Source organism: Heloderma suspectum, chromosome 9, assembly GCF_057233095.1.
Source record: "Heloderma suspectum isolate Gila_16-S chromosome 9, 16-S_ref, whole genome shotgun sequence".
NCBI lineage: Eukaryota > Metazoa > Chordata > Lepidosauria > Squamata > Helodermatidae > Heloderma > Heloderma suspectum.
Genome location: NC_139466.1, coordinates 1,785,675 through 1,811,129, shown reverse-complemented (window position 1 = coordinate 1,811,129; position 25,455 = coordinate 1,785,675). Strand labels below are relative to the sequence as shown.

The window sequence follows — 25,455 nt, the reverse complement described above, 5'->3', positions numbered from 1 at the left end:
TGGATCATGCCCCACAGCAAGCCTTCCCTCCAGTACTGCCATCTCTCACCATGGCCCCCAGCCCCTTCAGAGCGGCATCCCATGTTAACCTCTGTGTCCCTGAAATACTTTGCAACCCACTTGGAGCTTTTGTGCCAAAGCAAGCAAAAGAATAACCCTAGAACCCGCATCCAAATAAACAGGATGCGTAAGAGCAGCAGCTCCCCCACGAATACTGAGCCGCGAATACCTACATGCCCACCGCCCACTCCCAGCGCCTTTTAACTACGCCCAGCTACAAGGGCAGGTGACCTTTGTGAGCCCTGGGCACATTTGGCAAGCTGAGAAACTGCCCTGGACACCCCCACAACACGGCTGCTACGGGAGGCATAGCAAAGGACAAGCAGCCTGCCCCATAGACGGAGTGCAAGGCAGAGGTGGGTTCTGAGCCCCAGCATACTAAACAACACCTTTGAAGCCCAGTTTTCAACACCAACAGAAACCTATTTCACAGCAATCCCAGGGGCTGGTAAGAAAATGTGGATTTTTTTTAAGGGGGGGATTCAATTTTGGAGCAGCTCTCGGGGGCCACATTCCAGGGGAGAGCGGGTTGGAAGGCAACAGGGCCAGGACCCAAATTCGAAAAATACCAGCATGTTTTAATGGAAACCTCTTCCTGCCAATAGCTCAGCCTTAGGGGAGGCATTTCAACATTTCAGAATGGGGAAAAAACTGCAAAAAAAGGCAGTAAACCACCAAACAATCAGCGGGGGGGGGCGGTGTTGGGCCAAGGGAAGGAGCCGTGGCCATTGGGGGCACCCCAGAGGGGCACACTGGAACCCCAGGGGGCAGGATTTGGCCCGTGGCCTTGAGGTTCAACATCCCTGGTCTAAAGAAACCACAAAGGTCTGTCTCCAGCCAGTGGGGTGAAAAACAAGGAATTGTCTTGTGGCAGCCTAAAGACAAACAAATGTATTATGGCAGAAGCTTTTGGGGACTGCAGCGCACGTCATCAGATGCTGCCCCTCTGGAAAGGGTTCCAGTGGGATGAGTCACTCCTCTATTTCTTATGTCTTTGGGCTCTACAGCCATCAACCGTCTAATTCCTGGAAGCCAATAGGTTTCCTTCAGTCTGTTTTGGAGTTTTAAAATTTTCTTTTAAAGTTACAACCTTACATACATAGGTGATCCCTCGAATATGCAGAAACCACTATTTTTGGGTGAACCTGTTTTGCTTCCAAACTGATTGGTACTTAACCATCCGAGTTTGGTATTAGAGAAAATGCCATTCCAAGTCATCCTCAGCATACAGAAAAGGAGCGGGGGGGGAGAGAGAGAGAGAGAGAGAAATACCTTCCCATGTTAGTTCTCCCCTGCGCAACCTCTAAGCACTCAAGGTAAGACAGGGGTCTCCTCACTAAAGTTTCGTGCAAAGCTGCAGCACCAGCATGCAAGCATGTCTATTGCTTTGCGGGGAAGCAAGCTGAGGGAGTTAAAGGGTGCGCTTCCCTGCGAAGAAACTTGCTTCACAGGTTGCGGTTGCAGGATGTTTCCCAACACAGAAGGGAATATTCCGCAGAGGTATGTTCCCTGAGAATGTCAAGACTCTTAAGAGCCATGCTGGCTCCACTGCACAAGAACACAGGAGCAAGCAAGCAGTACTTTTATTGGACCATTGCATGTTTAAACAGACTGGATGCAAGTTTTTCAGTTATGCAGAACTCTTCTTCACATATAGGCATTTAGAGCAAAATAACTAGCCAGTATACGTAAAATATACGTATATCCAGTATACGTGGGGCCGCGGTGGCTTAGTGGTTAAGACGCTGAACTGCAGACTGGAAGGTCGGCAGGTCAGCAGTTCGAGACCCGAGTGCTGCGTGACGGAGTGAGCTCCCGTCTTCAGTCCCAGCTCCTGCCAACCTAGCAGTTCGAAAGCAAGAAATTGCAAGTAGATAAATAGGTACCGCCTCGGCGGGAAAGGTAACAGCGTTCCGTGCACCTCGGTGTACAGTCATGCCGGCCACATGACCACGGAAGCGTCTTCGGACAGCGCTGGCTCTTCGGCTTAGAAACGGGGATGAGCACCGCACCCTAGAGTCGGACACGACTGGTTGGGGACACCTTTACCTTTACCTTTTTATACGTAAAAAGCCAGGGACGTTCCATACACAAGCAAATGGGAACCCAATGAAGTCGGCTGTTCTATCAAACCCAAGATTGGGACCTTAAAAGTGGCTGAGATGTCCGGAGAGGACTCTCGTCTACACAAAGCATGGAAGTTAACAAGTAAACGTTGGTCCCCAACCTGCAAGAGAGAAGGCAAGGTCTCCTGGACTGCTCTGACCCAGACCTCTCACTGGCATCAGCAGCCCAGGAAGACTGGGGAGGGGAAAAGACAGGCTGGAGCCCAGTGGCACAGCAGCACCCTCTTTGCATGCAGAAGGCCTCTGATCCAAGCCCTGCCATCTCCAGTTCGGGTGATGGGAAAGACCCTGGAGAACCTCTGCCAGCTCGGACAACACTGGGCCAGAGGACGCGTGGCCTGACTCTGCTGGCGAGGCTCCGTGGCACCTCCCCCTCAGCCTGGGAGGCCTGGCCTGGCCTGCAGGGAACAGCAACAGGAGACATTTGGGAAGGAGAGAGACCCTCCTGGCTTCATGGGAAGTTTTGGCAAGTTGCCTCGCCACCACATGAAGGCCGTAGAATGCTGCCCTGTTCCCTGGCTTGCTCATCCACGGACAGAGGGTGAGTGCAGAAGGGGCCCCTGACAGGGAGGAATCAAATCCCCCTGTTGTGTTTCAAAGAAGAGGACAAACTCGACCCACAAAGACTGTAAATGGCTGGGATTCCTACATGCCCCCACCTTCCTAAATCAGGGGTGTTGAACCTCTTTCTGCCCGAGGGCTAAATTCCATTTCAGAGATGCTGTCGGGGCCGCATTCCAGCAGTGGGAAGGGAAAAGGGGAGACCCTCCAAAATACTAGTGGAGTGTAGGTCAAAGCCCTTCTTGCCAGCAACGAAGCACCAGGAGAGGCATTTCAGCCTTTTGGAGTGGGTGGAAAATGGCATAAAAGCCAAACAACTGGTGGTCTAGTGAAAGAGGCGGGGACAGGAGAAAGGGGCGGGGCCCTCTGGGAGACCCCAGATGTAGGCTTTGGGCCAGAGACTCTGCACCCTGCCCTGAAACCCCATCCCCGTGAGATCCTGGCATCCTCCAGAAGCCAGCAAAGGAAACTGTCTTCTACCCAGGCCAACCCTCAGCCTATCAAGGCCAACATGGTCTACCCTCTTCTCTCGTGTCCTTCCCAAACTCCAGAGCATGCTCCCTCTGGCGTGGCGACACGCGTTCTCTCTCTCTGCATTTAGGAAGGGGGCCAGGATGCCTCTTCTAAGCTTGGCTTGTAGAATGGTTTTTTATGTTGTTTCAATATGTTCTGATTGTTGTTTTAGTTTTTAAACTTTTTGTAGACCACCTTGGTGGGTTTCAGTAAGGGGATAAAGAAATATCTCAAATAAAAAATAAATAAAAATAATACTCCAGCATTCTCCAACCTGGGTCCCTACAGATGCTCCTGTCATCCCTGAACATTGGCCATGCTGGTTGGGGCTGCTTGGACTTGTGGCCCAAAACATCTGGATGGCCCCAGGTTGGGGAAGGCTGGTCTACTCTGAGTAGCAGCGCTCCAAACTCTCCTTTACCCATAGCTGCTGGGAACTGAACCTGGGACCATCTGCATGCATTGCATCTGCTCTGTTATGGAGTGGGGCCCCTCCCCACATTTCCCTCAGCCTTCCCCAGTAACTCCAAGCTGGGTGGGGCTGTATTACAAAGCAACACTTGTGCCAGACCTCCTCCAGGGAATCTCAGTCCAGAAAGGGGTCAGGCAGTGAGCGCCCTCTGAGCAGGTGCAGACGCCCCCCCGCCCAAGCAGTCATGACCAGTCTTCTCACATGGGGAATTCAGAAGCCGGGGGATGGCGACAATGGCTCCTGAGCAGGCTTCCGCCCCAGCACCTCTTTAAGAAGTTGTGCTCCAGTTGCGCGAGAAGACCGGCTTCCATCTGCCCACCAATTGCAACAAAACAGCGCCTGCCTGCCTGCCGAGGCGCCTTTTCTCCCCCCTCCCCTCCCCTCCATGCTCCTATCTAAGACTCAGTCCCATGAGAGCAGAGAGGCTCTGGCAGACTCAGAGGCACCACTTCCGCTGGGAACAAAACCCTGCAGAACTTCCTGAGACTCTTGCTTTGAGGTTATACAGCGCAGCCCTTCCGGCTGGGGGGCGAGGGCAGAGGGAGGGGTTGGCTCATCACAGGCTGGCCTGAGTAGATCCAGCTTTCACCAGAATGCCACTCTCATCTTCTGCCCCGCCTGGCCCCCGTTGCTTGTAAAGCCTGGGCTACCACCCCCCTGCCTCTATGCAGTTCCCCAACTCTCTGCCTTCCAGATCAAAAACTCAAATGGCTTCTGAAAAAGGCCCAGCCAAATGCCCTGAGAAAGAACCAAATACAAGCGGGACGGAGCAAGAGCCATCCCCAGTACACTGCTTCTGAACATGGAGGGCTCATTTTTGTTCATTTGGCCAATAGTTATCAATAAGTCTAGTCCTCATGAATGTGTCAACCAAGTAAGTCCCATGCACACAAGGCATCCCTTTTAGCCATCTAAGTGAGCAATCCTCGTCCCATCTGGCAACAATTTCGCCTCTTCATCCTGCCACAAGAGCTCAGGTGAGCCCCTGGCCCTCCTTCATGCTACAATCCCAGCACTTCCTCCCAGCCAGGCCATGCTTCCTCCCAGCCTCCCTCTGTTCCACACAGCACCACCCCGGAGGGGGAGGCACTCTGAGAGTGGCTTCTCTCAGTCCTGTTATCTGTGCCCTCCTTCCAACTACCTGAGAGCACAGATGGAGGGGCAGCCATTTCAGGAGATGTGGAACGGAGGGAGGCAAGGCGAGGAATGTGCTCAGCATCCAGGCACACCTAGAGGGCTCAAGCGAGGCGTGGTCCCATGGCCTGCCTCCCCAGGAGACCACACTGTGGACAGAGCCAGCGCAAGTCTAAGAATGCTGGCATGTTTTAGGCATTTATTGGAAATATATCTTTTCACTTTGGCTTTCCCCCGTCTTTAACCATCTCTAGTATTGTATGACTGTGTATTTACTGTACTGTTCTCTTGTTTTATGGTGCTGTTGTAAACCACTTTGGATTTGTGCAAATGAGAAGTGGTATAGAAAAATTGCTAAACAATCAATAATGAATTGAACCCAACATCAGACACCACATTTTATTTGCACCGTGAAGCTCTTTTGTGTGCCTCAGTATTTGTACGGGAAGAATAAAGGTGCTACTCACTTGCCTGCCTTGTTACACTTCCAAGGGTTGGGGGGGGGGGTGGCAGAACCTCCTGCCAACCAAGATGTTTCCCCCAACTCTGCCCCTGCCCGGACGGGTAGTTCTGGCACGTCACTTCTCCTGCAGCCTCTGGGACCCCATCTGTGAGGAAAAGAAGGGAGAAAGGTGTGGCATGCCTTGGCTTTCACAGCGCACCTGTTCCACATGCAGACTGTTCCAGGTTCAATCCCAACATCCCCAGTTTTAGAAAGGCCCTGGTAGCTGTTGATAATGGGAAAGACTCTGCCCGAAATCCCGGAGTGCTGTTGCCACTCAGAATAGACATCACTGGGCCAAATAAATCAACAGCCTGACTTGGTACAGGACAGCATTCAACATATTCCATGCAAGAACACTGAACCCCGGGTTTGGCAAGATTGCCAGCCTCTATCTCGGCACCTTTTGGAGACAGGCATTCTATAGCTTCCCGCACAGTCCAGTCTAGTCCACACGAGGTGCAAGGAAAACCCCAGATGGCTTCCAAATGCCAAACTGCAGTAGGCGAGAAATGCTCAGGAGGAGCAAGCCGCCTCCCCTGCACGCCCAGCGTGTGGAGAGCTCCCCGAGGGAGAACACGCCACTGCAGCCCTCCAGGAGACACTTCAGTATCTCCAGTCACAAAATACTGGAACCCAGCAGGGTCCTCCCATGAAGCTGATTGGTGGGAGATTTAGGCCAGACCAAAGGAAGGAATTCGTCACACAGCAGAGTCAAACGATGGAGTTCGCTACCACAAGATGTACTGATGGCCACCAAGTTGGATGGCCTTAAAAGGAGGTTAGATAAATACCTGGAGAAGGCTATCCATGGCTACTAGTCCTGATGGCTATGTGCTACCTCCAGTACTGGGGGCAGTGAGTTGCTGGGGAACTTGGGTGGGAGGGTGCTGTTGCGCTCTTGCCCTGCTTGTGGGTTCCCAGTCAACAGCTGGTTGGCTACTGTGTGAACAGAAGGCTGGACTGGATGGACCCTTGGTCTCATCCAGCAGGGCTCGTCTTATTTGTGTGCCCGAATGTGGAGTTTAAAATAAAATTATGGAAACCAAGGATACACACATGCAAGTTCATTCATTTTATCACTTGCTTGATTTGATTTGATTTGTACCCTTCTTTCTACAAAGAAAAAATGGCACTCAAGGTGGCTGTTTGCATTTTCAATTCCCACAATGGCATGGATGAATGTTGCACTGCTCTTTTTTGAATTCTGCAGAGGCACGGGTAGTGTGGTTTGGGCAATCAGGGAGACATGCCAATGGCCCTGTTCCTTAACCCTGAAGGTGCAGTGGCAAGCTTTGGTTATTGAGCAAGGACGCACACTCCAGTCGCTTTGCTTAATACGCCTTAGCATATTGCAATACTTGGCCCTGGTCTTAAAAAGAGATCACGGGGCCCAGCCCTGGGTGCATGGATAAGGAAAAAAGCCCTGAAGGTTGTTCACAGGTTGCTGGGGTGTAGTGCATCCTCAAAAAGCTTCAGAGGCAGCTCTTGAAAAATGAACTACCAAAAGCTCATGAACAGCCAGAAGCTGCAGTTTGCTGAACAAAATGGAAGCCACCCAAAGGTCAGGTAACCCATAAATGAAAACTGAAGAGGCATGTTATCAATCCCCAGTTTCTAACATCAATGAGCCCAGACTACATTTGTTTCTGGTATCAGAGAGAGGCTGCTGTTTCACAACAGTGAACTGATTGTTCACGAAGTTTGTAGTTGATGGAACACATCCATTCAAAAGCGTTGAACACCCAGAAATGTACTGCCCTAGTTATAAGGTCTAAACAAAAGTGCAGATGTTCTCCAACGGGCACATGGATGAATGCTATTCCACTATGAGCAGCAACTTGAACATGTGTCTTCAAGAAATGAAACAGGTTTGCTCAGTGGCTGACATGTAGCCCACAAAAACATAGTTTTATAGGTATTACTGTATACTGGATGGATGCATAGTCCAAGTCTGCTAAGGTAGTCAGCAGCCTTAGCCCACAAGCCATTCACTGAGATGCATTCATTTGCTCAGACTGCAGACAGGGTGATTTGAATGGCAAGCACAGACTTTCACAACAGAAGATTCTCCTTACTGTGACTGGCAAATGGGTCCGGTTTCGCCAAAATTTTTGAAGGACGTCCCAAGTTCAGTTCTGAGCATCACCAGTTAACAGGGCTGGGAAAGACTTTGCTGGAGACCCTGAGAAGCTGCTGTCAATCAGAACAGAACGTTGGGCTAGGCGTGCCAATGGTCTAATTTAGGGATGGGCAATCTGGTGCCCTCCATATGTTCTTGAGTGCCAGCGCAGCCAGTGGCGAGGGATTCTAGGAGTTGTAGCCTCAAACATCTGGAGGGCCCCAGGCTGCCTGCCCGAATGGAGAATCACAGGCTGGATATGAGATGCAGCTGATTACTCCTGAAAATGATGGCAGGGTCCCGAGCATCCGCCACTTCTGCCCTGGCCACAATGCTATCGTCTCCCTCCCCTGCTGTTCCTGCAGTTCCCTGTGACTTGGCACACCCAGAGGATATTGCTCTGATCTAGGTCACCTGTTCATGAGCACAATATTGGCCGCATGCCTTAAAAAATAGGGGATCTGTGTGACTCTGAAAGTTGCTCCTTTGATCATCCCAGTAATCAATGGGCCGTGGATGTGATGGTATCAGAACAGCCACAATCACAGAGAAACTGGGGGGGGGGCGGGGGTGTTGAGGCAGAAGCATCTATCTAAGGTGAGGCAAGAAATGAGCCCTGGTGTCAGAACGAAGTGGCAAGCAGGAGTCAAAAACAGACAAGCTGCAGTCAGAACCAAGGGACAGAGCAAGCAGTCAGACCCAGAAGAACATGCAGAAGCACCCCTGACCAGGAAGGCCTTGTTGTTGCGGTAAAGCCCCAGCCCCAGCCCAGCCCAAAGTGCTTTGCATGCAGAAGGCCCCAGGTTCTATCCCTGGCAGCATCTCCAGGTAGGGCTGGAAAAACGCCTGCTGGCAACCCTGCAGCCCCTGCCTGAAACCCTGGAGAGCCATTGCTGCCAGTCAGTGTCAACAAAACTGGGCTAGATACACTCAGGGCCTGACTCCGCCTACAGCAGTTTCTTAGGCCTTTCTGGCCCTTCCTTTCTTGGAGGGCTCAATGCCTCGCTTGAGTGGGTGGAGCCAGGCCAGAATCTGTCTGTCTGTCATCATCAATATTGCTGCTACTACTACTACTATTACTAGTAATAATGAGAGGACTTGACCGGCTAAGACAGGATGGAGAACCTGTAGCCCTCTAGGTGCTGCTGAACTCCAAACTCCCATCATTCAAAGGCTTGCATGGCTAATGATCAGGGATGATGGGAGTCATACTTTAGCAGCATCTGGAGGACCACAGATGTCCCCACACCACCCCCGGGCGTCCGAAGATGCTGCTGTCCCTCAGTTCTGTGGCTCCCCACACAGAGATCCACACACAGATATGAAGGTTCCCCATATGACCCTCAACAGTTCTTGACAGGAGAGAGGCACCGTCCCAATGGCATGAGGAAAAGGTGGCTGCAGGTGAAGGGTGTTGGATCATAGAATCATGGAGCTGAAAGTAACCTTAGAGATCACCTAGTCCATTCCCTGCTCAATGCAGGGTGCAGCTACAACATCCCTGACTGAGGGCCATGCAGCCTCTGCGTAAATACCTCCAGTGAAAGAGACCCCCCCAACCTCCCAAGGCAGAGTCTGTTCCACTGCTGAGCAGCTCCCACGGTCAGCAAGTGTCTCCTAAGGTTAAGCCAGAATCTGCTTCCCTGCCTTCCCCCCTCCCCGTTGGTTCTAGTCCTGCCCCTAAATAAATAATACTCTGGAAACACCCCCTCCTCCATGCAGTCACTTTGTGGCTGGACATTTCCTCCTCACAGCAGCCAGGCTGTGTTTTGCTTCAGCCAGCGAGCCCTGCTGTCATCACGAGGGCCGGGCCATAGCGAGGACTTGGGGGAAGTCAGGTTCTGTGGATCCTCCACCTGCCACCACCTGCCTTCCTGCAATCCTTCCCCCCAGGGGTTTCTATCACATCTTACAGCACTTAGGGGAAAGTGAGGCCTGAGAACAAAGTACAGACAGGGATGTGGTGGGCAGGTTCCACATGCCTGACCTGCAAGCCCCTGTGGGCACTACAGAGCCCTCTTTCTAGAAACCCGGAGGGCCTCTTTTGGGCAGACGCCCTCCTGGACAGCATTCCCTAGAGACAAACTGAGACATGGACTGGCGCCGTTGTGCCAAGCAGCAAGGAATGAGGGGAGCGTCTGGGTTGCGCTACAGCGTCCTCTGCAGGAACTCCAGAGGGCCTGTGGGGCTGCTATGGATCCCACTCCAGAGGCCAGGGTGCATCTACCCAGGCCAGAGCGTGTTCTTAAGAGAGGGACAGCAAAGAAACGCCCTGGTACCCCAACAGGCAAGATGGCAAGACGGAAAGAAATGAGACTGGGACCCATTTCTGCCCCTGCCAAATGCTGGAGTCCTTTGCAGACAAGCCAGCACAAGGACGGGGATCAGCCATCCCCAAACGCCATGCAGGGAGCATCTACTGGAGTCTCTGGCACCAGGAGCATGTGCGTTTCAACATTGTTTCCTTTAAAAGACATTGGAACCAGGTGCCCTGTGCAGAGCTTGGCACAGAACTAATCAGAGGCATTGGTTCAGCCCAAACTGAACAACAGATCAGGCTAAGTAACAAGCGCTCCACATCGTCTCTAATCTGCAAGTGCGTTCCAGTCGCAGTCTCTCCTGGAACAGAGGCACCAACATTTAATGGGTGGAAAGAGGGACGTGCTTGGAACCCCCCAATCATCATACTGAGGATCACTGCCAGAGGCACCCACCCCATTGCACATTCTCGAAGGCTCTTCACCAGCAGCAATATGGTCTGTTCACTCTGCAACAGCTTGTCCTCCACTGATTTGAAAAGCCAAAATGGCACTGGGTTTGGGGGTTAAAGATGGACAGGGGACCTTTTTCAGCTGAAGAGCCGCATTAATAAATGTATTTATTAAATAAATAAAATTATAAGGATGGAGCCTGCTTAGACTAAGTAGAGGCCCATCAACCAGGGGAGGAACTGGTACCCATTAGCTGAATTTTAGGAAAAGCTGGTGGAGGGAGAGAACTGAATATGTGGAAACTGCAGGTAAAACACCAGCCTTTGGGGGAAAATGCAGTGCAGCCCATTGAATACCAGGAGCTGCCATACCATGGGGCAGATGGTTGGTCTATCTTGCCCCATGCAGTCTATGCTGACAGAGAGAAGCCTTTCCCTCATTGCTACCAGATCCTCTTAGCTGAAGATGCCCGAGGCTGAACCTGGGACCTTCCGCCTACAAAGTGTGTAGTCTTCTGCTATGTGACTCCCCCCCACCCCCCCACCCCGCCAGCCAATACTCAGGAGTCATGCGAGTTTTGGAAAACATTCAACCTCTGGACATGGGATGGGGGACTTTCTCACCATCAACCATAAAGACCTCCCCGCAGGCTAAAGAAACTAGCCACGGTTAAGACCAAGCCAAGTTCAATGCATGGCGCCCTTTTTAAAGTGCGGCCGTTTCATCTGGGGAGCCTCCGGGTCTATGCAGATGGTTTCAGCATCCAGGGCTTTTGAAGACAGCCCATAAGCCACACAATCCCATTTCCATTGATTGCTTCTCCCATGCACTACTTATCTCCTCCTGCTGACATGAGACATGGCCTTTAAAGATCCCAAACCCGCAAGACTTCATCTGAAGGAAGTCACAAGGGTTACGGGTGTCTGTTTAAAAGTCTCCATTGTTTTTAAGCCTCACAATTGAGGAAAGGTGGCAGAGGCGACTAGCCCTCATAGGACTGGTGCTCCCGCTGGGGCTGGGTGTTCGGCTCCCACGCCAGACACAGAGGAGCCCCCGATATGCTGGGGCCCAACACCTCACATTCCTGGAGAACACGTGCTGGCCTGGGTGTGTGCCCTGTCTGGAAAAGCTTGCAAATGCCTAGGAATTAATTGGACACGGTCTAGCGATCAGATTGCCGGGCAGGAACCGCCCCACCCCAGGGACTCGGCTGTGGAGCCCCACCAAGGCCTGCAGCAGCATCCCATCCCTTCCCTTCCCTTCCCATCCCTTGGCAAGAGGCAAGAGCCAAGGCCGGGCAGCTGCCCCCTGGAAGGGAGGGTGGCTCCCTCCCACCCTGGGAAGCCAGCCGTGTGGCTCCCTCCAGGCCTCCTCACTCTGATCCCCAGCACAGCTGGGAGCTGCAGATACCCAGAGAGGCTTTTGCCGCTTTAATGCAGGCCGGGCCCTGGGCTGGCTGCAGAGAAGGGAGCACACCCAGCCGCCTGTGTGTCCACACCTCCTGCAGGAATTTCCTCCCGGCCCCAGCTCGGCCTCGCCCTCCTCCTCCAGCAAAAGGCGATGCTGTCAGGCAGGCACAGATGCTATTTCGAGGCAGCAGGGAGGGGCACAGGGCAGCCGGCCGGCTTGCTCTGTTGCCTCAGCAACTGCGTACACCCAGCTGAGCTGGTACTAGGCCGGATCCCAGTCAGTTGCTGCTGGAGTGCCGGCAAAAGGAACCAGTTTGGACCAGCAGGAAGGCACGGTCCTTTCCACCCCAGTTATGCCTTGGGAGGGGGACATGGATGTCTGGAATATACACTTTAAGAATTGGAGCCTGGCTGGGAACTCCACTCCAGAAGCCCTTCTCGGGGTCCCACCACGGTCTGATGTGTGCTGGATGGGCAACCAGAGAGAGGGGGGGGGGGTCTTTTCAGTTGTGGCATCCAGAATCTGAATGGCCTCCCTAGGGAAGAACACTGCTCCTCACTTTTAGGAGCAGCATACCTCCATCGCTGCTTCCCGCTTTTAGGCTAGCAAAGACAGTTTTATTTCAGCAGACTCCTTCAAGATAACGCTTTTAAGCGACATGTTGCTGCTTTTAATTCTTCAGTTGTGGGGTTTTGTTTGTCGATTGTTGTTTCTTATTGTTTTAACATTTGTAAGCTGCCCTGATTACATCTGAGAACACCTGGGCAGAAATAAACAAGCAAGCTACACACAGAGAGAGATTTGGGGACACCCACTACTCCACAGATTTTATGCCATCTGCAGGTTGCATCGTGTGCTCCAGGATCATAAGCTCTGTAAGATTGGGGGGGGGGGGATGGAGCCTTTGAAGAAGCAGGACCTTTAGTCTCACCAGTTTGCCTTCTGAGAAATTGGTATTCTGTGACCAGCCATGCCCACTATGGTAGCCATTTTATGAATGGGCAAGCAGCCCACAGCAGCCATTTTGCGAGAGCACCCATGACACGCTCAAAACTCCATGTGCCCACCGACCCAAACTGTTGGAGACCCCTGCCCTATCTGCAAGATATAAATCAGCCTCATAAATATGAGGGGAAGGGGAAGGGGCTGGCCCGGAGGAGTCTTTGTGCGCTTAATTTGAGAGACTTCCTCCCTCTCAGCCATACAGCGGCAGAGTGTTGGCTGCCATCTTGCCAGCTCTTTACCCAAGCTTCTCCAGATCTTTCCATACAAATTGCACCCAGGGCTGCTGTTCCTATCCTGCCCCCCCAACCCCTTCATCCTGTACCAAGGAGCTGCACAAGCTGCTCCCTTCCTCTCCTTAGCCCTCTCCCTCCCACGACTCCCACCTGCGCCTGCCCTCCACCACCACCATAGGCAAACGGTCACCCTATGCCACCCACCCAGCCATCCCCAGCCCCTGCGGCCAGCTGGGGCACCGCAGGAGGGGCTGCAGGGAGGGGTGACAGCGGCCTGCGAGGGAGGGCCAATCCCGTTGCCTCCCCTCAAGACGCAGGAAGCCATACATGCAGCCATCCTGCAGGCAAGGATCAAAGCTGCAGAATGGCAAGTAGGAGCCCAAGCGGGGGGATCCCCAGACAATACAAGGTGTGGGGGGGGCTGTGGGGGGTGCAGCGTCAGCCTTCTGTGCGATGCGCGCATGTGAATTTAAGGGGACTCGCCTAGACCTGAATCGATTAGAAGTGGCTTCTGGGGGTGACATTCTGCAGCAGCAGCAGCAATAGCGCGGCCCACAGGTGAGGTGCGCGCGAGGGGCTCGGCTCCGGGGGTCCTGCCGGAGGTCCACTGTGCCAGCCCCACAGGAGTGAGCAGGAGGGAGCGCCTGGGGAAGGGGGGCAGGCTGCTCCTCTCCCCTGCAACACTCTCATCCCCTTCCCGCCCGCCGGCCCGCCAGTCACTGTGGAATTGGGGGGAAAGGCAGGTACAAGCGAGCAGTTGCTAGGCGACCTCCAGACATGCTCCACAACCACCTCCGGAGACGCGGGAGAACGAGATGCCCCTCGGGCAGCTCTGCCGCTGCTCCTGTCAGTGGTGCCAATCCATGGGTGGCGGGGAGGTCGGGAGCGGCGGAGAATGAGGCTTCCCAGCCACGACACCCTCTGCCCCAGCGCGCAGGCAGTTCAGGGTCTCCCTGCGCTGCTCATTTTGCCACAGGGGCGGGATACAGGAGGAGGGGGGAGAGAGCCAGAAAGTTGCAGTTGCCTGGCAACTACTGCATGCCACGCTCCCAGCTCACCAAGGTGGTGGCAGCAGATGCAGCCAAGGGGTAGCAATGCCGTGGCCACCCCCTCTTCCTGGAGCTTCTGAACCATCTGTGACCTGGCCAGAAAGCTTTGGCTATTGGGTGGAATAGAAATGCTGCTGCTGTTGTATTTTTATATAATAATATTAACAACATCTGGCCGGACCAAGAGGCTGGAAGATCAGCTCCAACAGCCGCCAGCACCCCTCCCCCCCGCAAAAGGCTCGCTTGCCCAATGGCCAGCTAAGCCCTGAAGAGGCAAGAGTGTTTGGAGGGAGGAGGGTTGAGAAAGAACAGAGGGTCAGAGAGGGGAGGGCTGGATCCAGAACCCCCCAAACCTAGAGACTGTCCCGGCAGAGGGAGGCACGAGGGAGTCCCCTGGCCTTCCAGATGTCGTGGGCCACAGCCCCCGGCATTCCTGACCATTGGCCATGCTGATGGGAGCTGAAGCCCCAATTATCTGGAGGAGGCATCCCTCGCTGTTCCTTTAGTTCTCTCACTAGTACACAACTATCCACCATAGTTTGGAAGCGCCATTTAAACAATAAACAATCAGCCCTTAATGTTTCCTATTACTTTATTTGTCAGCCAGTTTCTCACTTCCAGATAAGCTTTGTTCATTCATTTTTGCGCAGGTTGCATCCGTCTCTCCTCCTCCAGGGTTGCTGCACTGCTCCCCCTCCCAACCCTACCCCAGGCTCTTGGGCCTCCAAAAGGCCTTACTGGATAGACTGGGAAATCCCCCGTTTCTTCGAACTCCTCCAGGGAGACAGGGGGGCGTGTGCTGGAGCAGCCGCGTGCAGCCACCCTCCTCCGCCTCATGCTGCCCCGCCCAGCCAAGGCCTCTGCGCCTGTCCTTCCCACCTTCCCAGCAGATTAGAGCAAAGGTGGATGATGTCTCCCGGGGCGCCTGCCTTCCTGCGCGGCAGCCTCCGCTTCCATGAAGGGGCGCCACATGCAGGCTCCCTCCCTCGCTCGCTCGCCAATGGAGGGCCGGGCAACTCTTCTGCGCAGCATCCGCTCCAGCCTCACACTGGGATTTCCCACCTCACTTCAAGAAGGGCCCTTCATGCACCCTCTCAGAGGCACCACAGGCAGCTGCCCAAGAGGGAAAGAAGTTGGGCTCAGGAGTGCCTCTCAGGCCGTTCTCCTCTGTGAAGGAGCAGTGGTGATCTGAAGGAAATGGAGGCTTGTGAGCAGAGTCTCTGCACAGCCACCTGAGGAAACTGGAGGATGAAATCAGAGGACGGGATGGGGTGGCGTGGGGAGCACAAGTCATGAGAACCAGTCTGCATCCGACAACCCTCTGCATGCCACCATTTGCACACACAACTACTTTGATACTGAGAAGGGAGACACAGGCAGAGAGAGCTTGGGGCGCCCAAACGGTCTTGGCTCCGCAGGGCCAGCCAGCCTCCCCGCAGCACAAAGAACGCAGTGGTCGGCCCGGGGAGAGGGAAGCCTCCCTGGCTGTGGCTTACAAGCAGGGCAGAGGCAGAAACAGGGGAGGCCCGGCCCACAGCCCTGGAGAGGGCCGGGCTGAGCGCACGCCCAGCTCTGCAGAGCCCATCCTGCCTGCTGTCAGGCCAACAATCCTGCTCCATCTCCACCCCGCGTCAGCTGCCTTGACAAGGTGAAGAATTGGCAGATGCAAGCCAAAAGCACAGAGGCTAATCCAGAGCCGGAGGTGTGGCCCCCACCCACCTTCCCTGCAACCTCTCCATAACCCTGCACCCAGTCCCTGCCAAGAATGGAAAAACACGGCGCTGCACTCCACCCCGGCCCGATGCTGCTCCGGGCTGGGTGCACCACCAGGGCTGCCTCCGCATGCCAGGCCGTGCACGACAGGACTAGAGCAGCACGTGGCATGTGGCTGGCTGTGTGGGCAAAGCCCTCCAGCTGGCAGTGCCATCTGTGGAGGAGGGAGGAAACTGCACATGCGCAGAGAGAGCGAGAGAAACAAAGGGACACACATGGTTCAAAAGGGGGGTAGGTGAGAGAGAGAAGGGGGTCATTGGAAAGCAACGGCCCCTTGTTCCAGGAGACTGGCACCCCAGGCCTCAATGCCAATGCAAGCAAGTCGGCGGCTCTTCCAGCGTGCAAAGGATTGTGCAAAGGATTTCCAAGGGTCAACCGGGCACGGCTGCTCTGCCGGACAAGACCCTCTGCTGTCCAAGGCAGCTGGCTTCCCGCACACGTGCAGAGGCGCCTGCTTCTTCCAGCACACCTTCATTGGTCTGCAGGCAGGCAGATCACCTGAGGTAACCAGGATGCCTTCAGAGGACGCAGGCCCCAAATCTGGACATGCCGCGTATGTCTGTGCTTCAGCAAGTGGCACCCCATCTGCTTGGAAGCAATTGCCTTTTACAGTGTCGATGTGGCTGCTGCCTTACAGTAAGCCAGACCCTTGTTCCACCTGGCCCAGTATGGTCGACACTGACTGGCAGCAGCTGCTCTCCAGGGTTTCAGGCAGGAGTCTTTCCTAAGCCTACCTGGAGAAGCCAGGGCTCAAACCTGGGACCTTCTGCATGCAAAGCAGGGGCTCCACCATGGACCTGTGGTCCTTCCCCTGAGCCACGGTCCTTGCACAGCGGTGCACATTTGCTAATCAAGGACAAAACCCACACCGTCTCACCTTGCAATCCCAAAGGAACAAGGATCCATAGCAAGCCCTGCCCACAGACTACTGTTGCCAGACACAATTTACACGATGTCTCTGTCCGTGTTTCGCCCACTTCAGCTTACTGCACTGCAAACATTTATGGCTTTGCATGGGCAGGAATAGGCCTTAGTCTGATACAGCGAAGCCTTCAAGCAGAACTGGGCACCTGTCAGAATTGGACACATTGTGCCCAGCCCGCTGGCATCCCGAGGCACAGCCCTGTCTGGTGCACCCCTCCAGCCCCCTAAGGGAGGGGTCTGTCCACTCGATTACCCTGAGGGGGGGCTGCCCCACGGCAGGAGGGAAGGGCAAGGCATGTAACTCTGTCCCCAGGCCTGCTGATCTCCCCTGGGACCAAACTGTATGGCCTGCAGCCCTACGTGCTGGTCAGGGAATCCTGCCCCTCGTGGCTGAGAATGTCACTGCAGGCTTTGACCACACAGACACATTTAAATTCATTAAAATTAATTCATGGATCCAAGAAATGAAACAGTGCCACAGGGCACCCCCCTAGAGTCCTCTTAGCATGCATGCCAGGTTTCACGTGTCCAGGTGTCACAGTCTTGCAGCTATGATGCTGACCGGCGGACAGGCACACATCCGCTTTTGCTGTGACGGATGTCTCAGCCGGGGCAGCAACAGACACAGCTGCTAGTGCTCTCCTGCTGCTAACCCCACCCTGGCCCACAGCAGGCTGGCAACGAAGCCCAGCCCTTGTGCGCTTCACATGGGTTCGGCCAGCACCCAGCCACGCAGGGCCACTTAAACACGCCCACCCTGGCAGGATCAGGCCAAGAGGGCCATCGGGTTCCTAACCACAGCTTGTCTTCTCTCTCTCTGAGGGGCTCGCAGGAACATCAGAAGAGCCCTGCTGGATCAGACCAAGGGTCCATCCAGTCCAGCATTCTGTTCACACAGTGGCCAACCAGCTGCTGACCAGGAACCCACAAGCAGGGAATGAGTGCAACAGCACCCTCCTGCCCATGTTCCCCAGCTCACTGCCTCTGGTACTGGAGGTAGTACATAGCCATCAGGACTAGTAGCTGTCGATAGCCTTCTCCTCCATGAATTTGTCCAAGCCCCTTTTAAAGCCATCCAAATTGGTGGCCATCGCTACCTCCTGTGGGAGCGAATTCCACATTTTAACTATGCGCTGTGTGAAGAAGTCCTTCCTTTTACCTCTCCTGAATCTCCCACCAACCTGCTTCATGGGACGACCCCACTGGGTTCTCATATTATGAGAGAGGGAGAAAAATGTCTCCCGCTCTGCTTTCTCCACACCAGGCAGAATTTTGTACGCCTCTCTCATGTCTCCCCTTGCTCACCCTTTTTCTAAGCTAAACAATCCCAGCTGCTGTAACCTTCCCTCATAGGGGAATTACAGCCATCCCTGCTGGCTGAGCTCAACTTCTGATATTCAGAGGTATTCTGCTTCTGTACACAGAGGCTCCATTCCAACAGGCCTGGGGAAGAGGCAAAGCACTGGCAGCACGCCACCGGGCAGAACTGCTTGACCCATTGTGGTGTATTTGAGAACCCCATTTCCACACTGTGGTGGGTGATCCTGTTTGTGCCAACAGCACCCTCCAGATGCATGGATCCAGCTGGGAGAAAGCCAGCTCCCGCAGATTACTAGCACTGACCTCCCACACCAAGTCCACAACAGCCCAACAGTTCTCCACCTCCACCTTGGATGAGCACAGAAATGGACTGACACACGCAGGGAAGAACAGAGGCAGCCAGGCCTTGCCGACCCAGCATCTCAGCCTCACCATCCTGCCAAAGTCTCCCACAGACCCAGGCGCTTTGCTCCAGGGCGGCTGGAATCCCCCTCACCAGTTCCCAAGGAGCATCTTGTCTGGGGGGTTGAACATTAGGACAGACATCATGACTGTAAGAGCAGCCCATTTCAGCGGGGGGAGGGGGGGCTTGAAGCAGAGGCTGGACAGCCATCCACGGGGACACTGTAGTGAGAGGCCGCAGCTCCATGGCAGAGCCCCCGCTTTGCATGCAGAAGGTCCCAGGTTCAATCCCAGGCTTCTCCCGGTAGCGCTGGAAAACACCTGCCTCAGATCCTGGAGAGCCACTGGTGCCAGTCAGTGTCAACAGTACCAGGCTACGTGGACCAAGCGCCTGACTCAGTTTAAGGCAGCTTCCTGTAAAAGTGGATGTTTGGGCTGGAGCCAGCATGCACATTGGCTTGCTTTTTTACTCCTTCTGTGAGCTGCTTGGAGCATAATTAGGGGAAAGTGGCATATAAATATATTGCTGCTACTAGTAATAAACAATATTCTACAATCTGGCCATTGTACCATGCAAAAGCATCATCTAAGGAGCTTGCCTGTATAGTGTTAAAGTCGGTATAAGGCAGCGTCCGATGTTCCTAGCTCCGGGTTTCCTGCACTGAGCAGGGGGCTCAACTGAAGAGCCGACGAGACCCCCTCCAACTCAGGGACTCTTCCTGGGAGGCCTGACAGGCTCCCAGCCTTCTACAGCCTCACAGCTGAGCATCTGCTAGACTGCTGCTAACCCCACCCACCCCCTCCCACCCCCAGATGGCCAAACTGGGCCAACTGCCAGGCACCATGTTATCCTTAAATAAGGCAGGCGGTGGGCGAGGGAATCCAATTTCCTTTGAAGCCTCTCAAGAAAGGGCAGCTGGGGTGGTCAGAGCCAGAAAGAGCCCAGCAGAGTGAAGGGGCCAAAGGCAAGTGCCACCTGGCAATCACCAGCCCGGGGGCCCTTCCCCCTCTGCTCAGGCTGTTGGCATGCCAGGGGCACCGGCAGAGATGGGGCTCTGGCGCAGTATGCAGGGATGCCCCCCACCAATTACTGCCTGATAAAAGTCTCCCCCCTGCTCACACATCCTCTTTCTCTATGCCCTGCTGACTGGTGCAGCCCCCAAACTATCAGTTCTTGGATAGCTACAGAAGCGTGTCATTCGTTGAAGAAGCTCTCCATAACTGGCGTGCAGGTGTTTGTTACGGAGCCCTGAGGGCTCAGAACTATCCATTTCGCAACCACAGATGGACCCACCCAAGACTGTAGAACAGCCTTCCTCAGCCTGCTGTCCTCCAGATATTTTGGACTACAACACCCAGCATTCTTAACCACTGGCTATGCTGGTTGGGGCTGGTGGGAGTTGAAGCCCAAAACATCTGGAGGGCACCAGGTTGAGGAAGGCTGCTATAGAGAGGGACCCAGTTTTCTGTTGTACAAGGGGGAGGGCTGCAGCCTCCAAAACACGGGGAAGAGCCGTAGCTGAGTGGGGGAGCCCCCGCTTTGCATGCAGAAGGTCCCAGGTTTGATCTCTGGCAGCATCTCCAGGCAGGGCTGGAAAAATACCTGCCTGAAACCCTGGGGAGCCATTGCTGCCAGTCTGTGTTGACGATACTGGGCTAGATGGGCCAAGGTCTGATTCAGTAAGAGGCATCTTCCTATGTTCCAGGTGGCTTCACTCCAAGCCCCCATTTCCCAGGCGCCGCATGTATGTGTGTACACACACACACACACACACACACACACAGTGACCAGTGGGAGCAATGACAGGCCCAACCGGCTGCAAAGTTCCAGGGGCGGCCGCTGTCAGAAGCTGCTATAAGCCACAAGGATGCAGTGTTCGGCAGGGGTTGGCAGGTATCTCACCACTCTCCTGCAACGTGGGGGGAAAAGCAGGCTGAAGCTGGCAAAATGTGTGGCATGGCAAATAGAAAACTGACGGATCTGAACCCAGCCCACCAGTGTGCCTCTTTGAATGGCTCCAGTGCCCACCAATTCTTGCTATCTGTTTGAGGGGGGAAAACTACGTAATTTTTTAGGAAGAAACAATTTGGACTACGGCAGCTGGGGATATGGAGAGGAATTCATCCCTCAGCTTTTCATGCAGCTACGACTGCCATTTGCGAGACTGAACAGGTTGCGCGTTACTAAGAGAAAGACTTTATGACAATAAGGAGCGACTGAGCGAGGCCTGTTGGTCAAACACAGCGTTGGTTAACACGCTAAATTTTGTGCAAACATTTGCCGCAGAATCAGTTCCTACATCATAAGTGCTCCACTGTAACTCGCACACTGTTAGGGCCGTGCCATGTGCAAGTCTCCTGCTTCCCACAGATATTCACATGTCCTGGCTTTAGCAGAATAAATTGGTAAAGGGAGAACTGGTAGGCTGGTTTTATATGGCAAACACAAGAGATGAGCTCAGGCATTGCCCACCTGCCTGAAATATTCATAGCTGAAAAGTGATCCATTGGCAAAGTAAGGACTCCCATGGAAAAAGCGTGCTGCTTAGTGGCTGCAGAAAGGAACATCAAGGGCTGCCCTGCACCAAGCCAGACCCTGGGTCCATCTAGCCCAGTACTGCTGACACAGACTGGCAGCAGCGGCTCTCCCTCCAGGGCTTCAGGCAGGAGCTTTCCCTAGCCTTACCTGGAGATGCTGCTGGGGACTGAACAGGGGACCACCTGCATGCCAAGCAGGGGCTCTGCCGCTGAGCCGCAGCCTCTCCACCAACTACAGCCCCTGCACTGGGCCTTGACCGCAACACAACCACGGAGGCGGGACCACTCTAGGGGGGGAAGCCTTGGGCCAGTGCCAGCCGCACAGTGATGGCGGTGGGCAGGACCCCAGAAGCCAGAGCTAGTGGGGTGATGCGGCAGGGCCAGGGAGCCCACCAGCAGGGGCTGATGCATGACCCCAGGAGCGGGCAGAGAGTGGGGGTGTTTGGCAAGGCACAAGCCTAGCCTGTGAATGCCTTGAGAGAGCCTGCAAAGGCAGTCCTGCTGCCCAACTTGGGGCTTTGGCAGTTCAGTTGTGAGAGAACAGGAACACCACACACCCTATGGGACCCCACTGCCCTATCCAATGCAGTCCCCTCCCCATACTTAAGAGCGGCTGGGGCTAGTGTCATGGGCGTTGTTACAGAAAAGCACACCACAGCACGTGCCCTGGATCTTCTGAGCTGAGCCCCAGATCAATGGTCATCTGCCTAATAAAAGCCTGCCTCTTCCCTCCAAGCTCAGCAGACTTGCAGTGACTAGCGGACCTTAGGACTCATCCCCGTAGCAGACCAGCAGGGGGTGTCGCATGAAAGGAGCAGCCTTTTAAACTATGGGAGATACTGCCACCTTTCCTTCCACAGTCCGATCATTTCCCCCGCTTCTCTCTCTCCCTACCTTTGTACTCTTACATGCCCACTTCTGGGAGCTAGTTTGCAATGAACGTTTGAAGAGGGAGGGGGAAGGGCAGGAAGAGCTCCCTGTGAAACACTGGTATTTCATACAGCATCTGATTTTACCATCCCAAACGGGAACATCTAGCTTCTGCAAAAGCTCAGTAGTTTTGGCACAGCAAAGGACTGAATTAGGCCCACAAACTTCTTTCTCCCCCTCTATTTTAATTTCTCCCACATAACTGCAGGCAACAGATTATACCAAAGGGAATGTTAGGACCACTGCTGGCTCCAGGGTTTTAAGGGCCTTTGGGCAAGATGCCCCCAATGAGCCCCCTCCCTCAGTGAGTCTACCTTCTCCTGGCCATTGTCACCAGCCGCTATTGCTGCTGCTCCTCCCTCATCTTTGCTACCACTTGCTTGCTTGACAACCAGAGAGCCAGGGAGCAAGTAGGCAGTGGCATCTCCTGCTCCCCCTCACCACCGTCACCACCATTGTCTGGGTTAGAGTGAGAGACAGGTGAACAAGCAAGTTGCAAAAGTGAAGAGGAGCCGCTCCAGGGGGCCCTTGTCAGTGGGTCATGAGCCCTCGACGGGTGCCCAACCATGGCGCTGGCCTAGGGCAGAACTATGTGATGTCATGCCAGGAAGTGCCGGGAAGGCTGTGGGCAGAGTGTCTCATGGTGGTGCCAGCAGGCACGGGGCTTTTAAATAAGTTTTACCATTTAAAAAAGCCATCAGCCACCTGACCTCAGAAGGTTGACTAGCCCCCCCCCATCCCCCACAAATTCCTCTGAAGTGCTACACCTTTGAAAGGAGCCACTTGGCCTGAGAAATTCATTCTCTCTCTCTCTCTCTCTCTCTCTCTCCCCCACCCCAATTTCCAATCACCATTCTTCTTTTCCTCTTCTTCCCTCCCCTATCCTAGTCTTTCTTTCCCTTCTTTATTCCACCTAGATCAAGTTTTGGGGAATTCCCAAGAGGGGAGAGTGGTGGATAAGTTCTGAACTGTGTTTGACTTTATGTCTACTCAGAAGCAAGTCCCGTTATGTTCAATGGGACTTACAGGAAAGCATGTCTAGGACTGCGACCCAAGTTGCTTTTGCAGGGTGGTTTGCAGCCTGATCCTCTCCATATTTGCTCAGGAATAAGTCCCGAGTTTCGAGCATGGTACTGCAGGCTTAATACACTCTCCCCCCACCCCCAATTCCACTTCACTGACTTGGCTACCCTTTCAGCCCAATCTTATACATGTTTTATCATTTGTGTTTTCCCTTTTTGCATGGACACTAGCTGCTGTGATAAGGGAAAAGGACTTGGTACATGCTCAGATACACTTTCTCCAGAACTTAGCCCTAGTATTGAAAATGGACTCCTTGGCTGAATCTTGAAAAAGTCTTGGCACAAATTAAGTTACGGGGAAGAGGAGACAAGAAGAGCTTGCAAGTACCAAGGAGGTAGAGGAGAATTGCAAAAAACAACAGCAAAGCATCTGTTTTTATGAAGAGTTGCTGGAGGATGGGAAACTGGAGATTGTTGTGTGGAGGGGAACAGAATGCACGTGATCTGGTTGAAGCAGTCTTGCAACAGGTGTGGTCAGTGCTTAATATCTAAAAAGGGAACGGTGATGCTTTAATCTATGTGAGATATATCCCATCACTATTAAGTTGCCAGTGAGCTGCCAGGCCCAATTCAAGACGCTAGTACTGGCATACAAAGCCCTACATAGCTCAGGACCCAGGGGCGTGAAGGACGGCCTTCCCTAGCTCCAACCAGCCCAGGATTCAGAATCAGCTGGGGGGTGTTGCTTGAGGAATCCCTGAGGAATGTGGTCCAAGGGGCCTTCTCAGTGGTGGAACTCCTTTCTGGTGGAGATTCGGCTGTCCCCCAGGCTGTTGACCTTCAGGTGCCAGTTAAAAATGTATTTATTTGCACAAGCTTTGGGGATGCTTTATCTGTTTTCTGTTGTTGTAGTGATGGTTTTATTGCTCGTTATTGTTTTACAGCTATGCTTTTAATGGTGCTCATGTGTCATATTTTTATATGGTTGTGCAACGAAGGTTGGGGTATAAATATAAATGTGTAAGTGTGTGGGGAGTGAGAGGTTGTAATTGCTCTATGGTGAGAGAAAAATTCTGCATATGCTCTGCGGCACCCCTTATTTCAGTTATTTTTGCTAATGATAGTGAAATGGGAATACATTCTAGCAATTCTACGTGTGTGTGTGTGCGCGCGCACGCAAATATATGTCATGGGCCTGTGCCCCAGATCCTTTAGATACCTAGCAACACCCCCGGCTGGCGTTCAAACAGGCTTTCCTACTGCTGTTGCTGGACTACCAGTAAACCAAGCTGGGGGGAGGGGCTCCAGATCCTGGGGCAGCCTTGCAAAACAGGAGCAACCCGCATCTGGAAAAGGTGCTTGGGAGGGTTGGGAGATTGTCAGCCTTCAGCAGCAGCGCTGACACAAATGAATTCAAGATCCCGTTTCAAATGTTCCAGGGCAGCTGAGCGCTGGCATGGAGAGCAGGATCTGGAGCTGAGCCCATGCTCAGCACCCTTTAGCCACCTTTTGGTACATGCAGAGGTCATTTCAGCTACGGAGAGCAGGCCGCCAGAGAGCCTTGGGAGGCTGCAGCCAGCATGACACCCCAGGCAAGGTTCTCGGGCTGCCCTGCCAATCTGTTGCCCCACCATAAAACGGGGGCGAAGAGCCGACAGCCAAGGCACCTCACAGGAGGCTCCATCGCGCATCAGGATGGAGCAGCTGTCGCTGCCCCTACGCCTGCAAAGCCAGAGGATGCTGGGGCTGCGACCCTCATTGCGCTTCTGTTGCACTGGGACCCACAGGAGCAAACAGGCCACAGGGTGGAGGAGGAAGAACCCGGGTGCTGTTTTTGTTGCCTGTGCACCAAGACACGAACAGAAGCTGAACCCTGTGGCCAACACCAGGGCCTGGGAATCTTCTCCCCCTGTGGCACTGTGGCACCCAGAAGCAGAGCCAAATTCCACAGAGGGAACCTGAAAACCTGAGCTGCAAGCAACCACAGATCCCATATAATCACCTTTCCCAAGCAGGTGCCCTCCAGATGGGTTGGACTACAACTTCCATTGTCCCCAGCCAGCATGGACCCGCTAGCTGGGTTGGGTGGGCATTGTAATCCAACCCATCTGGAGGGTCCCTGCTTGGGGAAGGCTGCCTTGTAAGGACCCGTCCCCACAGCACAGCTTGAGAGCCCAGGGGATGGCCAGGGCCTGCCGCTCTTTCTCTCCACGGCAGGGCATCTCTGCAGCAGCCTGTCTGCTTCGACCAAGAGCGCCCCAGCGCCACCGCCCTCGGGAGCCTCCCACATTCCCCCTACGCCTAGATACACATGCCCTCCCTGCTCACAGCGGTGACCTTCCGAGGAGCATGCCACTGGCTCTGCCTCCTTGCACCGCAGGGAAGCAAGCCTCCTCTGAGTGAGGCGGGGGGCGGGGCGGGGCAGGCTTTCCATTTGCTTGCTTGCAAGTTAGCTCAGCCAGTTTTCACTTCCACAAGTGGGAATGGCACACTGGGGGTACTCAGTCCCTGGCCGAGAAGGTCACGGCACACGACGTGCAGGGAGGGCCCATCACTCAGGGACAGGAACACCTGCTTTGCATGCAGAAGGTCCCGGGTTCAATCACCCCGGGATCTCCAGTTCAAAGGGTTCGGAAGTGGGCAATGGA

The 25,455-nt window shown here is 54.1% G+C and overlaps 1 protein-coding gene across 1 annotated transcript in view; it reads right to left on the bottom strand.

Moving 5' to 3' along the window:
- The window catches only part of KLF8 (KLF transcription factor 8), a 71,702-nt gene that overhangs the window by 35,327 nt on the left and 10,920 nt on the right, over positions 1 to 25,455 (bottom strand). Inside the window, exon 2 of the mRNA XM_084813442.1 lies at positions 5,334 to 5,474. The gene's annotated coding sequence lies outside the window, so the exon portion shown is untranslated. The remainder of the gene's footprint in view (positions 1 to 5,333; positions 5,475 to 25,455) is intronic.